This window comes from Elephantulus edwardii, unplaced genomic scaffold (genome assembly GCF_000299155.1).
Source record: "Elephantulus edwardii isolate Elephantulus edwardi_28Jun2011 unplaced genomic scaffold, EleEdw1.0 scaffold00005, whole genome shotgun sequence".
NCBI lineage: Eukaryota > Metazoa > Chordata > Mammalia > Macroscelidea > Macroscelididae > Elephantulus > Elephantulus edwardii.
Genome location: NW_006399755.1, coordinates 11,868,007 through 11,878,107, shown reverse-complemented (window position 1 = coordinate 11,878,107; position 10,101 = coordinate 11,868,007).

Sequence of the window (10,101 nt, the reverse complement as noted above, 5' to 3'; positions counted from 1 at the left end):
CACTGTCTGATTTTAGACTCTCATAAACTTCTTCATCAGCAGTTCAGAAATTTCCTTGCTCAGAGAAAGAATTATCTATCCGTTAGGAATGCTTTCAGCCACAAGAACATAACAGTTGATTAAATCAATAGGAATGTATTCTTTTCACATAACAAGACTTTTGCATGGAGTTATTTATTCTTGTTGCTTCAGTGGCTCAGCGTTGCCGACAGGAATTCAGGATCCTTGCATACTTGTCTTCTGTTGACCTTTCATTTGTCATTTCCACCTCATGGTAACAGGATGGCTGCTGCAGCTCCAGACATTCAAGGTAGAAGCAAAGAGAAGATCTGGCATGAGCTGCAGCTATCCCTTTATTGACAAATCAAGAAACCTTCCCAGAGCTCCTCCGTAGGCCCCCCGCCGACTTCCTCTTATCCTCATTAGTTAAAACGAAGTCATCAGACTGTCAGAGGAAATGGGTCACTATAACTAGCCAAGAGTATCATTATTTGTTCGTTGGCCACACAAATTGGAGAGCACATAGATGCCTGAACTAATTCTGGAAGGAAACCTGGATGGCTATAGATTATACAACTCTAGTGCCTGTTTGCTCAAAACCAATTCCAGCCCCCTTCTGCCAGGACTGAGAAGCTAAAGACAATGCTTTCTAGACTCCCTTGCAACTGGAGTTACCACTGTGACTTTGGTTTCTCCAGTCAGCTGCACAGGAATAGCATGTGGTGATGAATCTTAGAAAAATGCATGTGCAGGATGACTCAGACCTGAATAAAAGCAAGAAACTTCACTTTCCATTAAGCTAATATTTGTATTTATACCTTTCTGAAGAAAGCCACTTAGCCTTTTCCTTGTCAAAATGTTACTGTTTGAGTAATAAGGCAAATAAGAATCATAATTTCTAACCTTGATGAAGAATTGATTTTGTTGTTGCTGTTGTTAGGTGCCATTGAGTCAGTGCAGGTTAAACTTGCTACCTGACTGCTCCTTGAACCAGCAGCCAGATTGTCTAAGTCACTATCACTTCCCCTTAACTAGGAAAACTGGTTTGACAACTCCTTGCAATTTCCTCTCTTCCCTTACATTTCGCTGATGGAAAACTATTTCCCTTAGTCTGCTTTACCAAATAAAAATTTACGTCTTCTATGGGTAGCCTCATGGATAAAGAATTGAGCTGCTCTGCTGAAGGTACGCAGTTCAGATACACCACTTGCTGTCTGGAAGAAAGACGGACAATCTCTTCCTGTGTGACCACAGTCTCTGAATGCCCACAAAAAGGTCAGCTGTGAGACAGTTTCAGCTTGATGGAAATGAAATGATGATGAGGCCTTCTACAAGGGAGAACATGTTACATAGTAAGGTGCCTCTTGGGCTTCATTTCATTAAATGCAATTATTTCTTCAATAAAATATTTTGTTTTCACTGCTAACAGAGCATCAGCCTAATTTTTTTTTCTGTTTTGTTCTCACTGTAGTTTTTAGTCAATGCCATCAAGTCAGGTATAATTCATAGTAACCCTATAAACAAACACCAGACCTAAACCCTATCCTAATCTATGCTATCCTCATCATGTCTGACACAGTGGGGCCCATTTCTGCAGTCACTATGTCTATCCATCTCATTGTGGGTCTTCTTCTCTTTTGTTGACCCTTCACCTTTCCAAGCATGATATCCTTTTCCAAGGAAGATCCTTTTTTAGCTAAACGCGAATAAAGCATGAGAGACAAAACATTGCCGTCTTTGTCTCAGGAGCACTCTGGCTGGACTTTTTCCAAGACATAAATTGTTCTCCCTATGGCAGGCATTTGGAGTCCAGCAGAGGAAGTGGTGGAATTAAGACCTTTGTTGGTTAGAGCCAGAGAGAGTAGTTCCCTACCCTTGAGTCAGTCTTTGATTTAGTGTATCCTGACTATGACAGAGACATCAACTCCCTTGGTGGACCCGCTCTGCACTGGTGTTAGGAGCCATTTTTGGAAATTCAGTCTCCAATTTGAGTCTCCAGCCTTCTAGGGATTCTGTGACCTGTCTAATCCCCTTAATTAGTCACTGTTTCCTTAAGCAATTCACTGAGGTATGCATTCTTTGTCCACTGTGTGGATGAATAAATAGAGACTTCACTCAGAAAGTAAAACTTCTCGTATCAGGCTATTGGACTGCTAATGCCAAAGCCAAGGTTCCCCAGCCCTGTCAGATGTAAAAGCCTAGGGTCTTTCCGCTGCACCGTCAATTTGGAACCAGCTCACAGCTGTAAATTACACAGGCAATGATTTCCCATTTTTCTCCTGCGGAGTTGCTGGCGGATTCAAACCACCAAAGAGACACAAGGCCTTTAGGTTAGCTGTGCCCCTCCTCACAGACTATGGCTGCCTGAGCGCCCTAGTCAATATGCAGAATAATCAGTAAGATTTCCATATCGAGAAGGAAGTTAAATGTTTCGTTAACAGAATGCATAGGGTTAAAGGTAGGAGGTAAGATTTTGGAGGGAGCTCTGGTGGCCTAGTGGCAAGAAACTGCTCTGCAATCCTGAAGGCATGCGATTGGAGGCCACCACCGTTATTAACAGCCTTGGAAAACGTGCCAAAAGGTCAGCTAAGGGTCAGTTTAGACTCAATGTTACACAACAACAATAGCAACAACAAGATACGACTAGGGAGCTCTGGTGACCTAGTGGTGAGAAGTTGTGCTGATCAGAAGCAACAACTTGGAAGGGACTGGAGAGCATTATGCTGAGTAAACAAACTCAGTCTCATAAGAACAAGTACTGTATGAGACCGTCATTGTAGAAATAGAAAGATAACTAGTAAAACGTGTAGGAGAACCCAAGAGGAGAGGGGGAGCAGAGGGAGGAGGACAGGCAGGGGTTAAATCACAGAATCACACAATTTGATGGATGGAGGGAGGAGTGGATAAATGAAATGAGAAAGATCCGCTGGGGATCTGGAAAAACAGGGCAATGGTAAGCATAGTTCAATGTTAATTAGTAAGACGTGCCTGATCCAGGCCATAGTCTTCACAATTACTTGCTATGTATCAGAAAGCTGGACAATGACTAGGGATGATAGAAGGAGAATTGATGCCTTTGAGCTGTGGTGCTGGAGATGAGTGTTGAATATACCATGGGCTGCTAGGAGAATAAATGCGTTCATCCTGGAGAGGGTGAAACCAGGCTTCTCCTTGAGGTAAGAATTCTGAGGCTTCATCTGACATACTTTGGACATATTACAAGGAGGGACCAGTCCTTGGAGAGGGACATCATTCATGGAAGAGTGAGGGGCAGCATAGGAGAGGAAGGCCCTCAAGGCGATGATGGATTGATTCAGTGCCTGGGGTAATGGAGGTAGCTGTGTCTGAGACAACAAAGTTGGCTCAGGATAGAGCCGTGTTCAGAGCTGTTGTACATAGGGTTGCTAAGTGTTACAGGTGACTCAATGGCACTTAACAACAAATGAATCTAAATGATTGTGTGAAACACAATGTGAATGAGGGGTAGTGTGAAATACAATGTATGCAAACTTTGTAAGCAAACCAATATAATTTATTTTTTAAAAAAAGAAGCTGTACTGCAATCCCAATGGTATGTGGTTCGAATACACCCCTGCTCTGCAGGAAAAAGACAGGCCATCTCCTCCCCTGAAATATACTGCCTCTGAAAACCCACTGGAGGGTCAGCTGTGGACCAGTTCCAACTCAACAACACCCAACAACAATGTGATATTTCTATTGAGCTGTGGTGGCCTAGTGGTAAGAAGCTGCACTTCAACTGTGAAGGCATGCAGTTTGAATCCACCACCTGTCCCATGATAGAGGGATGGGCAGACTCTTCCTGTGCAACTAACCGCCTCTGAAAACCCACTGCAAGCACAGCTATGGGTCAGTTCTGACTTGAATGCACACCCGACAACAATGAAACTATTATTATAACCCAAGAAGTGGACTCTATGAAGAAGAGTGTAGCCCCAGGATTGGAGGAAGTCTGATTAACAACCTGTAGTATTCAGTTGACAAAACCTTGTTTACTGAGAGTGAAGAGGGCTTGGAGTACTTGTTAAAGGTCCAAGATGAGAGCCTTCAGTATGGATTACACTTCAACATAAAGAAATATATTCTCACAGCTGGATAGATAAACCACACAGTATATAGAAAATCTTAAAGCTGTCAATTGTTTTATATAGATCCACAATCAACACCCATGAAAGTGACAGTCAAGAAATCAAATGATTCATTACCTTGTGGCGAAGGGTGGGGTGAGGGGAGATCTTCAGTAAAAGATCATCTTTTTAAAGCATTAAAGAACAGAAGGCAATGTCACTTTGAGAAGTAAGGTGCCTGACCCAAGCCATGGTATTTTTCAATTGCCTTATATGCCTGTGAAAGCTGCACAACAAATAAACTGAAGAATAATTGTTCCCTTTGACAAATATATACTATACCATGGACTGCCAGAAGAACAGATAGATCTGTCTTGGAAGTGAAGCCAGGATGCAACTTAGAAGGAAGTATGGTGAAACTTCTCATATACTCTGGGCATGTTATCAGGAGGGTCAGTCACTGGAGAATGAGGTCTTGCTTGGTAAAGCAGAAAGTGAGCAGGAAAGAAGAAAACTTTCAATGAGATGGATTGGTACAATGGCTTCAATAATGGGCTCAAGTTCAGCAAAGATTGTGAGGATGATGTAAAACCAGGCCAGGTGTCCTGCTGCTGTACACTGTGCATGGGAACCTACTCACAGGCTCCTCATAACAGTAATAGCAGCTTGATAAAGATATGGTCAGAGACTCAGGAATGCCTTGATCCTGCCTTGTTCTTCCGTAAGGTTCTGGCAACAAAACAAGGAACAGTAAATGAATGGGAATCACTGGCCACTTTGTTAGGATTTGAGTTAGGGCTCAAAAACTGCCAAAGTGGTAAAAGTCAGAACTGGATAACAAAATCTAGGTTTGAAGCCACAAAAAGCCTTTCTATTTCTCTCTAAGCCTGCAGGGGTCCAGTAGGCTCAAGTTTGAGTGGCCTATGAGAAGCAAAACCCTACTGGTATATTATGGCCTGGTGGTAAAAATCTCAGGCTTAAGCAATTACACAAGTATATTAAGAGGTGGAAATAGTGAGGAGAGGTAGGTCTGATTTAGAAAGGAAGGCAGACACATCCTCAACTTTCAATATCTTGTTGGCTATTTTTGTAGAATTCTGTTTCAACCAATAGAGAATACTGTGAAATGAAAGAATGGATAATTATGATCTGGCAGATCTATGCTCAAATCACAGCCCTACTGTTTACTATATGTATGATTGACTGTTTTGAACCTCAGCTTCCTCAGCAGTTAAGAGCATTACTCATTACACTGTCTTCTTCTTACCCATCCTTAGACTAGCCAGAATCATCCATTTTACCAAGGAAACAGCAAAGCAGAACAATGAGGTTTCTGCAGAAGCAGCAGCAACTTCTACAGCCTCCTGTAGATTCTGGTCTTGGTTACCTTCCAACTTTAGTCAAGGTCAGCTATGTAATTTCCTCATCTGTATAGCATTCTTTTATTCTTTTCCTGTAACATACATGGTTTGATGCATATGCTAGGATTGTAGTGGAATATAGAAAATACTTGAGGAGTGTTAGTTCCATTCTTTCTTCAGAATACGTGGGGCCAGGCACTGAGTCTAGTATCCTCAACAAAATATTCACTGTAAGGCAAAAGGCCCATATTGATAACCTGTTTGTAACCAGAGAGATGAATATTGTGGGCTCCCTGCAGCCCTCACAATGATATTATTCAGGCAGGGTTGTATGGGGGTTGGGGCAGCTCCTGAAAGGATTCCATTCTTGTTCCTACCATAATTCTCAGCAACACAGTTTATTTTGGGCAATTGGAACCTCTAAGTGCTGACTTTATAAAAACAAAATCTTTCTTTGGATAATCCCGTTTTCTCTGAAATTTGCAAATTGCAATACATAAGAACATTTATATCATTTAAACATATATGCAAGAGACTTCACATTTATACATGCTTTGTGGGAATGTTTTGGGATGAAAGTATGAATTTATGTTCTGTGAGGCAATGACCACTGGACCCAGGAGAGTGGAGGGAAATTACAGAAATATAGGTTTTGGTCCAGTGTAGGTAATGCTATAATAAGCGGTCAACTACCTGGAAGGTATTGAATTCCTTGCCTTGAATTGAGTCCTCCTCAAAATATGTTTCAATTTATCTAGGCTACAATTTTCAGTATTATACAATTAGCTTATGAAAAGTCTAGTGTAAGGAGCTGTGCTGACAGCCTAAAGGCACACAAAGAATTCAAGTCCACCAGTGACTCCACAGGAGAAAGATGGAAAGTGTCCTTCTGTGTAATGTGTTGTCTCTGAAAACCCAATGAAGGTTCAGCTATAAGTTGGTTTCTACTCAGTGGCATAGAACAACAATAACAATAATAACATAATATTAATGAGATAAGGTTAGAAGCAATTATATAATAATTGGAATCATGAGATTATACTCCATGATATGATCTAAGATACGATCAATTATAAGGGGATTAGGGTCAGATGCAACACCTTTGGTTATGTCACAGCCTTAATCTCATATAAAGTGAGTCACTCTATGGTGTAGTGTGCATTACCTTTTCTATTATAAGAGACAAGAGGAGAGCAAAGTGAACCGAATAGGAAGACCTCAGTATCACCAAAAAAGAAGAGCTAGAAGTAGAGTGTGTTCTTTGGACCCAGGTCCTAGAACCAGGAGAAATAGAAAAAATATTTTCCTTTGCCTGGAGAGGAAGTCTGCTCAAAGCTTTTTGAATGAATATTCCTTGAATGACACAACAATCTTTTGGTTATTTGCTGAACTGAACAACTTGGTGTTGCTGTGATGCTGCATACTGTTCCATAGTCTTGTCAAATACCACAATTATGTACAGTGTTTGGAGAGCTTCCAGATTGGTTTATGCTGGGAAGCAGGAGTGGCATCCACTTCCTAAACTAGATGCATCTGGAAACTCTACAAACTCTCTAAACTCTTCAAATGTACAGAAATGATGGCATTTATAGAACAGAGTTCTGTATAGAAATGATGTTATAGGACAGAGTTCAGGTCTTTTTTCTTTTTTTTTTTTAAGCTAAGAAGCTTTATTAAGGGGTTTCCAGAGTGGGATTCTTTGGTCTGCAGAGGGACAGACCAGGGAAATACAGCACCTTAAATTGGATTAGGGCAGGTTTTATAGTAAGGGTCTTTAGGAAGGGAAGGGAAGGACACTCTATTGTGGTTTAGCCAGGTGGGTGGTCTTCTAGGGAGGGAAGGGAGAGGCGCTCCATGGTAGTTGAGGCTGTTCACTCCCTTTGCTGACACGTTGATATTCCTTGAATTCTTTGTTCTCCCTTTGACCTTGGTCCCAGTCTGACATCTAGCCTTTTTAGTGAGAATAAAGGGTAACGTATTCTTTCTAGCTACTTTCTGCTGAACAGGGTCAAAGATCTGGGGCTCAGAGGCTGGATTGGGAAGGCCCAATAGCCAGTAGCCAGGGGAGAATATGGATGTCACAGCAGCTGGTTCAAGTTGGTTAATTCTTTTATCCTGTGAAGTAAGAATTCAAAAAGGCAAGGAGCAATTAATGACAAAATGAAGGGCTACTTAGGGCTTGGGATCTGAGTGAGGCAAAGAGTAGTGGGGGGGGGTGATATGAAGCGATACGTAATGCTTGAGACTTGAGTGAGGTGAAGAGTAGTGGGGCCCACCATTTGAGAGATGTAGGAGATCTACTCAGTGAGAGGAGCATGTTTGACCTGGAAAAGGTGGTGCCAGTGGGGGTTACTTATGACCTTAACTGCTGCAGGGGTAGTTAGGATGACTGTGTAAAGTCTATCTTAGCATAGTTGAAGAGGTTTTGGGTGCACATGTGGCATCTGATGAGAACAGCATCTCCTGGGGTGACTCTAGTGGTCTGGTCTAGGCTTTCAGGTGAGGGTCTGGGTATGCAGTGGTGTGCATGTTCCCAGAATAATTGCCTAATTAAGGAGAGATGAAGAAGATATAATGCTAAAAGCGGGGGTTTAGTGGGTTGGTTATGGTTCAGCAGAAACAGTTGGCTGTACATCAGATCAAAGGGGCTCAGAAAAAGGCGAGTAGGGTATTGCTGGGATACAGGCTAAGGCAATAGGGCTAGGGCAATAGGAAGTAAGTTGCTGATTTCCACACTCTGTTTATGGACACTACAGCATAGGCTGCCTAATGGTAACCCTCAGAGGTAATAAGAGAGTATGGTCTGGATTAGGACTGGGTTGGGCAGATAAGGAGGGAAGTAGAGCCCATATCTTCAAGGACTTCAGGGCAGCCATGGTCATAAGTCCAGGTGTCTACTGGAAGTAGGGTGGGCGGGTTGAGGGACAGTGATTGAGAGGGTAATATCAGGGTTCTGGAGAAAAAAGTAGATGGAGCTCCTGTATCTGCCCAGGTGGAGGTAAAAATAGGAAGCAGTGAGAAAGGAGGTTTGGGGAAAGCAGTCTCGAAGTCTATTGCTAGAGAAGACTTGCAGAGTGTTTCTCAGGGTAAGTTTAAGCACCTCTTTAGTGAGGAGAGCTGCTATTGCTAGGGATTGCAAGCAGAGTTGCTATACCTGGGTGATGACATTGAGTTGCTTAGAGAGGAATGAATTGGGGTGTGTGTGTGTGTGTGTGCAGGTGGGTCCAAGAGGGAGTTCAGGTCTTTTGTGCAAAGCTTACTCTCAGTCATATTCAACTTGACGACATTTAACCACTGCTAAATGAAACTAGTGCTGTTAAATCTGGAGAAACACTCTTCCACTTTGTACATCATTCTTTGTCAATGTGTTTTATAAAGTAACCTGGGTTACTGTGATGCTGAACCTTGTACCATTGGTGTATCAAATACTAAAATGGTTTCCCAATGTGGACAGTGTTTGGTGGAGCTCTGAGTTGTAAAACAGGTTTGGAAATAGTAGCATCCACTTACTAAACCACATGCCTCTAGAAATTCTATGAACTTGGAGAAATGATGATAGTTGTGGAGAAGCATTAGGTCTTTTGTTCATAGAGGTGCTATGAGTTGTGCTGGACTCGACAGCAATCAACAACACCTTGCACCCTGAATTTGGACTTCTAACTTCCACAGTACTTCAACTCAACCATTGTGGCATGGAAGCTGAAATATGTTGACATATGTTGATGGAAATATGACTGTGCTTGAATAAACTTTTTCAGAAAAATACAGTGACTGGATTTGACTGAATTTGGACAGAGTGAGCTGTGCTCTATTTTAGATGGTGTTGGATTAGATAAACAAGCCCACTTTAGTCCTTAAACTTAGTAGCAATGATACTGGAGAGGTCTTTGACAATACTTTCCCAATGCAACAAACAAGTTGGTTTTTTTTTAAACTTCTTCACTGCTAGTACCAAGGGCATTGATTGAGAATTAAAGTAAGATGAAATTACTGGTAATTTTGATCTTTTCTCCATCTATCATGACATTATCTCTGTCCAGTGATGAGAATTCTTGTTTTCTTAACTTTGATACTCAAACCATATTTGATCTTCTGCAGCAAACATTTCAAGTCCTCTTCACTTGCAGCAGACAAGATTTTATATCACTTTCAGCAGGTAAGATTATAATAAACTACATAATACAGGTTGTTGATGAGTCTTCCTCCAATCCAGATGTGATATTCTTCTTCATAAAGTTCCGCTTCAAAAATTATTTGCTCAGCATACAGATTGAGTAAGTATAGTGGAAGGATACAACTCTGACGCACCTTTCCTGATTTTAAACCTCGCATTGTTCCCCTGCTCTGTTTGGACAACAGCTTCTCAGTCTAGGTATAGGGTTTGTATGAGCCTAATTAAGTGTTCTGAGACTTCCATTCTTTTTCATTTTAGCCATTTTGTTATAACCCACATAGTCAAATGCCTTTTCATAGTCAATAAAATACAAATAGACATTCTTCTGGCATTTCCTGCTTTCAGCCAGGATCCGTCTAACATCAGCCATCATATTGCTGGTGCCATAGCTTATTCTAAACCTAGCCTGAACCTCTGGCAGGTCTCTGTCAACTGTTTTGGATGATCTTCACCAATATTTTGCTTGTTGTTGTTATGTGCC